The sequence below is a fragment of the Myotis brandtii genome, unplaced genomic scaffold, assembly GCF_000412655.1.
Source record: "Myotis brandtii unplaced genomic scaffold, ASM41265v1 scaffold112, whole genome shotgun sequence".
Classification (NCBI taxonomy): Eukaryota; Metazoa; Chordata; class Mammalia; order Chiroptera; family Vespertilionidae; genus Myotis; species Myotis brandtii.
In genome coordinates, this window is record NW_005353838.1 from 8660099 (window position 1) to 8669878 (window position 9780).

Genomic DNA, 9780 nt, shown 5'->3' on the forward strand with positions numbered 1-9780 from the left:
CTGCGCTGGGGCGGGGGGTGGGGGGAGGGGAAGGGGAGAGGTCCCCTCAGCCCAGCCTGTGCCCTTTTGCAGTCCAGGAGCCCTCCGGGGATGTTCAACTGACCACTTAGTGCTACAGCGGAAGGGGGTCCCGCCACCGCCACTGCGCTCACTAACCTTCAGCCCGGCTTCTGGCTGAGTGATGCCCTCCCTGTGGGAGCTCACTGACCACCAGGGGGCAGCTCCTGTGTTGAGTGTCTGCCCCCTGGTGGAAAGTGAGCATCACAGTGACAGGTTGTGCTGCCGTTTGGTCAATTTGCATATTACCCTTTTATTATATAGGATGACTACTATTATTCTTGTCTGAGCCAAAGAGTGTACCATGATTACATTTCTTCTGTCATATAAGTTTTCACTTGCCCCAGAGTTACTAGCTTTCTTGATTTTCATTGGATTTGTTTTCTTTGTACTCAGTAATAGATTGTTCCATACCCTCTTATGTCTCTCTGTCCAGTTTCCCTAAAGGTTAACCTGTATGACACTCTATCAGGTTTCCCTTATACCCTTCCTTTGATTTCTTTCTCCCTGGAAGTATCTCCCTTGGATCCTGGATCTTCTTGCTCTAATCTGAGCCAGTTGCTCTAGAGGCCTGTGGCCCTGGGATTCTCCTTGCCTTTTGTCTACATTGGATTCCCTATCTTCTTTAAGTGCATATTTTAAAAAATATATTTTTATTGATTTCAGAGAGGAAGGGAGAGGGAGAGAGAGAGAGATAGAAACATCAATGATGAGAGAGAATCATTAATTGGCTGCCTCCTGCACGTCCCCTACTGGGGATCGAGCCCACAACCAGGGCATGTGCCCTTGACCGGAATCAAACCCGGGAACCTTCAGTCCACAGGCCGACACTCCATCCACTGAGCCAAACTGGCTAAAGTGCATATTTAACTCCTCCTTGTTTTGCTCAAAAAAGGGTCCCTGAGAAAAAAAGGGCATGAGAAGTGATCATTTCATCTGGTTTTAAAATATATTTATTCTACCCTCACATTGGCATGATAGTTTGGCTATGAAATGCTAATTGAATATGATCTTCATTGTTTCATTGTTCTGTAGGTCCCAATGTAGCTTTTGAGAAGTCTGATGCCATTCTTATTCCTGATCCTTTGTATGTGCCGGGTCTCCCATTTGGAAGCTATTAGGATCTTCCCTTTATCCAGAGTGATCTAAAATTCCTTATGTGAACATCTTTCATTGATTATACTAGATTCTCAGAGGGCCTTTCATTTCTCAGATTTATAAACTTCAGATCTGGGAATATTTCTTATATTATTTATTTGAGAATTGTCTCCCAATCATTTTCTTTTTGTCAGTTTTATTTATCAGCTGTTTAATATTTTATATTGATACTCAAATTTTCTTAAAACTTTCTTTGTCTATTTCCTTAGAAGATTTTATTGACTTTATCTCCCAGTCCTCTTACTGGACTTTTTATTTTGGCTATCTTTTCTCCTCCTCCCCCCCCCCCCCCCCCCATCCTTGTTTATTCTGTGTTTATAGCTCCTTCTTGTTTCATGGATGCAATATTTTCTCTTTTCCCTGGAGAATTTTAGTTGTAGTTTTTTGGAAGTTTTCTTCTGTTCCCTGCTTTATTTCTCTTATCTCCAAAGAACCACTTGCTAAATAAACATGCAGGCAACTTACACTAAAGTAAAAAATTAAAAATTTCTACCTGTATTCAGTATATCATTCCTATTCTGGAGCCCACTGGTTTGGGAACAATGTCCCATTTACCTATAAAAGGAAAGGTTGTAGAATTTGCCTCCATATTAAGTGAATAACTTAGTGAGAAGAGAATCTGGAAAAGCTTATTTTTTTTCTTCTCCAGGCCCATCTAAACCTCTCTATATTATAGTTTATTCTTCACTAATGGGAAAGCCCCTTAACTGGGCATTGGCACAGAAACCCAGCTCCCAGAAATCATATGCTCCCCTATGTGATTTGAAAGCACTGTATTCTTCTGGCTATTTCTGTGTCCTCAAAGTCCAGGATCAGATGGAATTTTCAGATTAGTTGCAGATGCCCGCCCCTCCCTGCTTTGTAACTGGATGTGCTTTAATTCAAAAGGCAACTTTTCAGGCCATTAAGCTTCAATTCAGTTTAATGCCTTTGGGCTGTGGGGCTTGAAATCATAGAGAAGCCTGAATAAATGTTTTAAAATAAAATCTGGAAAGCAAAGCACTGCCCCCCCCCCATAGCAAATTTGTTTTTAGTTTTGTGATTTTCTGCCTTGTTCAAATCAAACATCTCGGTCATGTTCAGGCTGCAAAAGCCTCAGTGGACCGTCCCTCAGGAGTGGACAGGCCAAGGCTGAGGAGGTTCGAGTTGTCATGGAGGAAGGAGGGCAATGGCCTCTACCTCCTCCTGCTTGTGGCTTTCAAACAGTCCCCAGTGACCAGTTTGTATTCCAGGCCACAGTAACTCTTTGCAGAATGAATAATATTTTCTTAAGCACGTTGAAGTCCTCATTCACAGCCTATTTTAAAAACGATTTAATGAATAAAAATATGCTATTTATAAGTCCCTAAGTGCATATTTTTTTAGACTAACTTAAAAGAGTAGTTTTGTTTACACACAATACAATGGCCAAGTGGGATGTTATTGTGGGCAGAACTCCCTCAAAATGATTTATGGAGAAAACTGCTATGTACCTGCTCATCTTTTTAGCATCAAATTCAATTTGAACTCTTGATTCACTTGAACTTGCACAGACCTTCGTCCTTACTTTTCAAGTGTGGAAACCAAGGCTTGCAGATATACAAATACTAGTAACTTACTCCAGTTTAAGCCAGAAACAGTGGGGAGTCAGGAGCCAAGTCGGATTATTTGAAAACCTCGCCAATGTGCTACCTGTAAGAAGAGCTCTGATAACCAAGACAAGAACTGGGCTCTTATTTCTAGCCTGGAGAAAAAAATTGCTAAACAAATTAACATTCTACAAAGCACAGTTTAGTGTACATGTTATTTTAAGTCCCGGGAAGCAGCCAGTCATTTGCAATTGACATGCTAATTACGAATTATTTCTCTATTTGTCAATCAGGCCCCTAAATATTTCTTTTTAGCAGTGCCTTGTGAGCTGGCTGAGTTATTGCACGTGATTTAAAGAAATAAGAAGATGGGTTTAAAATAGTTTCTAGTTCAGGTTAGACTGAACTAGGAAGTGTTGTGGTATCTGACACCATCTTTATGTAGCAAAGTGCTAGTTTTGTGTCCTAATCCTTAAAATTAAGTTTATTCATAAATTTGCTGTCATCTAATCGATGTGGAATTCTGAATACTTTTATTATTTAAAATTAACAATGATTCTAATTTTAAATGAGAAATTGATTTTTAAAATTATTTTTCACCAAGAAGAAAATTTTATTTTTTTAAAATGGACTCTCCATGATCTACATCATCAGGAATGGCACAGGCTGAGATGCATTTAACTGAAAAGTAAATGATCTTATAAGAGTATGTCATATCAAATTTTTAAGTGACAGTATTAGCTATTTTCTTTTTAGTTGGACTCCTTAGAAATAATCTATAATGGTTGAATAGACTTTAAAAAATGTATTCTCCCTTGTTTTGTCAGTGGGGAGCTTTAGGAATTTCAGGAAGCCTAGAATTCTGATAAAAATGAAAGAGAATATTTTAGTATTTCTTAGTAAAAAGGAGGGCTTGTTGTTATTATAATCCCCCAAAGGAAAAAGGAAAAAGAACTATGGGTTATATATTTGTGCAACCTTACAAACACAAAGTCACTATTTGACTTGAGTTGTTCTAACAAATCTTCTAACCCAAATCAATTTCAGTTAACCAGGTACAGGCCACCAAAGTCTATCCAGCGTGATAGAGGGGGTGCAGCACACAGGACACCCCGAGAGAACCAGGATTCTTTTGAAGAACTTAAAGCTTTCAGTGGGTAAGTGTTTAAAGTGGGAAATTTATCTTTTCTTAAAATTGGAAAACTGAGGTCAAGTTAGAATGATATAGTGCATCTTCTCAACAGAGAATAATACTGAATGGATTTGAGGGTGGGAGTTCTTGATTAGTTTTCAAGTAAGGATGCCACTCTCTGGAATTCTGCATTAAACGCAGTTTCATCTTCACCTTAAAAGTCGTTCTTTTCATCGAGCAAAGAGCATTTCCAGTGCAGTGGTAATAACACAATGAAATTTTATCAGGTGCCTCAGTAATGTATAGTCATCAATGAATCTAACAAGGATACATTTTATAAGAAAATCAATACGAGAGCACAATTATATCGTTGACTGTAGCCAGCATCCAGAAATGAAAAATAGAAAGGAAAATCTCACTTTGCTATCGGAGGGGGTTTCAGTGTATATAACATGCTGGGATCTTCTCTTCAAAATTATTAGGTATCTAGAGATACAACAGGCAGCAAAGGAATAAAAAATACTTTACCCTTTTTAAATGTCAGAAACAACCTTAAAACCACTATTTTATCCCTAATCTGTTGTTTGAATGAAGTGCAGTTTTCTGTCCCACTGAAATGTTTATATGTGTACACTGAAATGTGCTGTGAGCTACTGTTTGGATACTCATGTTTACAAATGGGAAAAACTATTCAAATAGTGAATTGAAAAAAAAATCAATGAAGAATTCTACAACATAGACATCTGGAAAACATGGGAAATAAATGTTTTAAACCTCTGGGGACTGGAGATCTTGTACTATATCATCTACTCAGTATTGTTTCTCAATGAACACATACTTGGGAAAGAGTGATTGATGTGTGTTATTTTAAAAATACAAAATACTTAAGATTTTAAAATGTACCTAATGTATTGAAACTGTCTTAAGAAGCACTTTTTAATATTGTGGCTATATAATTCCATTAGAATTCCCTCATTTTTCTTCCTTAAAAAATTTTATTAACTTGAAATTGTAAAACTTGAAAGACTGTTTAACATGTTTTGTCATTAAATATGAAATATGCATTCACTATCATAAATGCATCTGATTCTAAAATATGGATTTATTTTGATATCTTGATTCTGCTTATTTTTGTCCCTTTATTTTTTAAACTTTTATAAAGGTATAGCCTGGCCAGCATGGCTCAGTGGTTGAGCATTGACCTATGAACCAGGAGGTCACGGTTCAATTCCCATTCAGGGCACATGCCCGGGTTGCGGGCCTGATCCCCAGTGTGGGGTGTGCAGGAGGCAACCAAGCAATGATTCTCTCTCATCATTGATGTTTCTATCTCTCTGTCTCTTCCTTTCTGAAATCAATAAAAAATATTTTTAAAAAAGGTGTACATAGATATAATTTTAAAAGGAAAATTATTTTCAAGGCTTAAAATTAAGAGCAGCAGCCCCTGACTCAATCTTTCTCTCCTGAGTCATCTTCAGTGTAACCACTTTTCAGTCTTCTAACTTGTTCTTCTAGTATTTGTGATCGTGTTTCAGAATAACATCCTTACCCTATGATTAAATTATTTTTCAGCTTTCGGTATTACCTATTAATTTCCTACCTTTAATAATGAGGTTTAGCTTTCACACCCTTCCTCCCTGACACCTTCACTCATTTTAGTAGGATCAATATTCAGTCTATGACCAAGTACATCTTTTTTACAACTGAACTGTACAATACGATAGCTTTTCCTTTGTTGTCTACTTTGTTGTTTCTCCTGAAAGTAATAACTCTCTCTTTTTCATTTGCTTAGTTTTCTGTTTTTGCTCTAGTTTAACCCCAAATCTTGGGCCAAATGGGTATATTTCTCTGATGACAATTAAACAAATCAGATAGTTTTTTTCTTAGATACATCTCTCCTGGATGCCTTTTTCACCTTGCTCCAGTCTAGACTGGCTCATGGCTGCTGCCCTAGAAGATCCCTTTACCATCATCATGTACATTCCCTTGCTTTTCTCTGTACTGGATCCCTTGTTTCCTGGACCCCAAATTTTCCTCTTTCCTGTTTTATCACTCCTTTGGGAAGTGTCTAGTCTACTAGCTTCCTAGTAAAAAAAAAATGCAGAGGAGATAATTATTTGTCTTTCCATTTCCAAAAATGTTTTTATTCTATCCTTACCTTTGTTCAATAGTTTGGCTGAGAATAGAATTCTAGTATGCAAATAATTCCCTCTTCTGGAGGCATTGCTTTATTGTCTTCTAGTTTCCAATTTTGCCATTAAGGTTTCCTATGCCATCCTTTGTATGTGGCCTTACATCAGAGTTCCAGGATTTCCTCATTGTTTTCATAGTTTTGAAATTTCATGACTACGAGCTTTGAAATCAGTCTTTTTTCATTTAGTATGTTGGATACTTTAGCCCCCAAATATGGAACCTCATGTTTTCCTCTTCTGTGTCCTTTTCTACTGTTACTTCTTCAATGGTTTCCTCCCCATCTCTTTCCTGTACTTTCTTTGTTAAGCTGCTATAACCAAAGCTGGACTTCCTGAAGAAATTATCTAAATTTTCATCTTATTTCCTTCACGGTCATACATTTATTTTTTTCAGAATTTTCCTCAACTTTGTCTTCCAGTCATTCTGTTGCTCCCCCCTCTTCATTTCAGTGGTTATAATTTCTAAGAACTATTCACTGTTCTTTGAATATGTATTTAAAAAGAACATATTTTTGAGGACCTTACTGATTTTTCAATTTTTTTCTGTCTCTACATTGTATCTACATTGTCCATCTAATCCTTCCTCCCTTCCTTCCTCCCTCCCTTCCTTCCTTCCTTCCTTCCTTCCTTCCTTCCTTCCTTCCTTCCTTCCTTTGTTCCTTCCTTCCCTTCCCTCCCTCCCTTCCCTCTTTTGTAGAAATGTTTCTTAAAAGTCTAATGATCCTTGACTGCTGACTTGTAAGAGTATCTACCATGTGATCTGGAAGCTGTGTGTGTGTGTGTGTGTGTGTGTGTGTGTTTGAGAATCAGTGCTAGATGAGCACTAGGCTACCTTACCCCAAAGCTGCTCAAACTTCAAGGTGCCCATAAGTCAGCTTGGATCTTGTTATCATGTAGACTCTGATTGGTGGATCTGGGTGGGTCCGGAGAGTCTCAATTTGCAGAAGCTCCCAGGTGATGCAATTCTGCTCCTCTGAGGAACATACTTTGAATTATAAGAAGGTGGCAATATTCAGAAAAATTTGTTCATGCTCCAAATTGTGTTATTTTTAAGAGTAAGAGTGTGGCAGACATGCCAAGCTTCCTTACATTGAATTGCCATGATCTCTTACAGATAATTACTGACTCATGGTTTTGTACTTTATTTGCTTCTCCTGGTGTCCCAGTGGGTACCTTGTTCTTACATCTGAGAAGGCTGGCATTGCAGACAGGTATGTTTCCATTAAACTCTCTGGGTCAGCGCTGATGAGGGCTCTGGAAAGCCCAGGGCACTCTTCACAGCCCCTCAGGGTTCCTCTAACTTGGGGACTTGGTGTATTTCTAATGCCATCCAGTTCTGAGTAACTGGGTCTTTATTTTTAAGAGTGCTGCTCTGAAGTACTTAGCTTTGAAGAATATTCAAGGGTCCATGACTGGCTGGAAGGCAGCATGTGGACTGCAGGACTGATTTACGGGGCTTCTCCCTGTCTGTTCAGCAGGGAGTCACTTGCCAGATACTCACACAGAAATATGGCTCTTGGTGGTGATAAACATTCTGAGAAGAGGGTGTGAAATGTGACTGAGAAAGGAACTGGAAAAGAAAGTGACATTTTACTTACTGAGCTACATTCCGCTTCTATCTGTGAGATGGTGGGCATCCCTCCTTTGGGTGGTAGGTAGATATAAAAATACAAGGCTCTGGGTTACCATGCTGAGGGCGAGCAGGAGATTTTTACAAAGGCTGCTTCTGTCTAGAGTTTCAGAAGGATTGACTCATTTTATGATACAGATTAGATGGGGATATCTCCCTGTACAGACTGATTGTGTTTCATTTTAATTTAAGTCAACTTATTTATTCATTTTCCAGGACCAGGTTGAGTAGCCATTTGTTTGAGTTGAAAGACATTTTATATTAACTATTTGTCTATATTTGTATATTTGAGAGAAATGGCTTCTGTGAAATTTGAAATGATGGCTCAGATTAGTTTTGCAATTATTGAACCACTAGGTTAAGGAGCCCTTTTCCTTTAAGTGTGGGTTCAGACCAGCAGCAGCAGCTCACCTTGAAACCGATTAAAAATGTAAATTCTTAAGTTCTACTCCAGACTTCCTCAATGAGAAATCTGTGTCTCTCCCCACCCCCCACCAAGATCTGCACCTTTATTACATATTCACCTCAACCAATTATAGAAGTGTTTAAAGTAAAAGTGAAAGCCCTAACTGGTTTGGCTCAGTGGATAGAGCGTTGACCTGCGGACTGAAGGGTCCCAGGTTTGATTCCGGTCAAGGGCATGTACCTTGGTTGTGGGCACATCCCCAGTAGGGAGTGTACAGGAGGCAGCTGATTGATGTTTCTCTCTCATCAATGTTTCTAACGCTCTATGCTTCTCCCTTTCTCTCTGTAAAAAATCAATAAAATATATTTTTTAAAAAAAGTAAAAAGTGAAAGACATCCCCAACCCCCCAACTCCCCAACCTGACACTCCTGAATGCTTTAGCTTTTGTAAAAATAGTTGGGTTTATTTTCTTTAATTTTTTATTTTGAAATAATTATGGATTCACCCAAAGTTGCATAAAACAAATGTATAGGGAGGTCCTATGTACCCTTCACTCAGTTTCTCCAAATGCTAATGTCTTGTAAAGCTAGAGTACAATATCAAAAGCAGGAAATTGACATTGGTACAACCCACAGAGCTTATTCAGGTTTCACCAGTTGTACATGCACTCAGTTATGTGTGTGTGTGTGTGTGTGTGTGTAGGTCTATTTAGCTTCACTACATGCATAGATTTGTGTAATCGCCATTATAATTAAGACACAGAACTGTTCACCACCACAAGGCTCCCTATGTTATCTCTTTAGCTACCCCCTCTCCTTCCACTCCCATCTTTAACCAGTGGCTACCACAAATATGTTTTTTCATGCCTATAACTATATTTCAATTTTATTTTTATTTGTAAGTTTATATTTATTATAAAAATAAAACCATACAGTGTGTAACCTTTTGAAATTGGCTTTTTAAAAACTCAGTATAATTTTCTGAGATTCATCCAGGTTGTGTATGAATCAATAGTTTGTTCCTTTTTAATGGCTAAGGAGTATTCCATGGTAAGGATGTGCACAGGTGGCCTAACCATTCACTCATTGAAGGATATCTGGATAGTTTCCAATTTTTGACAATGATGAATAATGCTGTTATAAACACTCTTGTTCAAGTTTTTGTGTGAACACAAGTTTCTATTTATCTGGGATAAATGCCCAAGAATACACTTTCTGGGCCATATGTTAATTCCATATATAGTTGTTTTTTTTTAAACTGCACACTGTTTTCCAGAGTGGTTGTATCATTTTATAGTCACACCAGCAATGTAAGAGTAACCCCGTATTTAGCCACTGTTTTTATTTAGCCATTGACTCTGATAGATGCGTAGTGATATCTTATTATAGTATTAATCTTTCTAATAGCGAATGCTTTAAACATATTTTCAGGTGCTTATATGCCATCTGTATATTCTGCTTGGTGAACTGTTGGTTCATGTCTTATGCCTATTTTCTATTGGATTGTTTGATTTTTATGGTTGAATTTTTTTAAATTTTGTTTTATTGCTTAAAGTATTACAAAGAGTATTACATATGTCTCCCTTTTTTCCCCCCACCTAGACATTCCCCCGGCTTCCCCTACCCCCCAGTGTCTTA

The 9780-nt window shown here is 38.0% G+C and overlaps 1 long non-coding RNA gene across 2 annotated transcripts in view; it reads left to right on the forward strand.

The window, feature by feature from the left end:
• The window catches only part of LOC106727478, a 37320-nt gene that overhangs the window by 19632 nt on the left and 7908 nt on the right, over positions 1-9780 (forward strand). For both annotated transcript variants that reach the window (XR_001363692.1, XR_001363694.1), the window contains one exon: positions 3831-3944. This is a non-coding gene — a long non-coding RNA (uncharacterized LOC106727478). The remainder of the gene's footprint in view (positions 1-3830; positions 3945-9780) is intronic.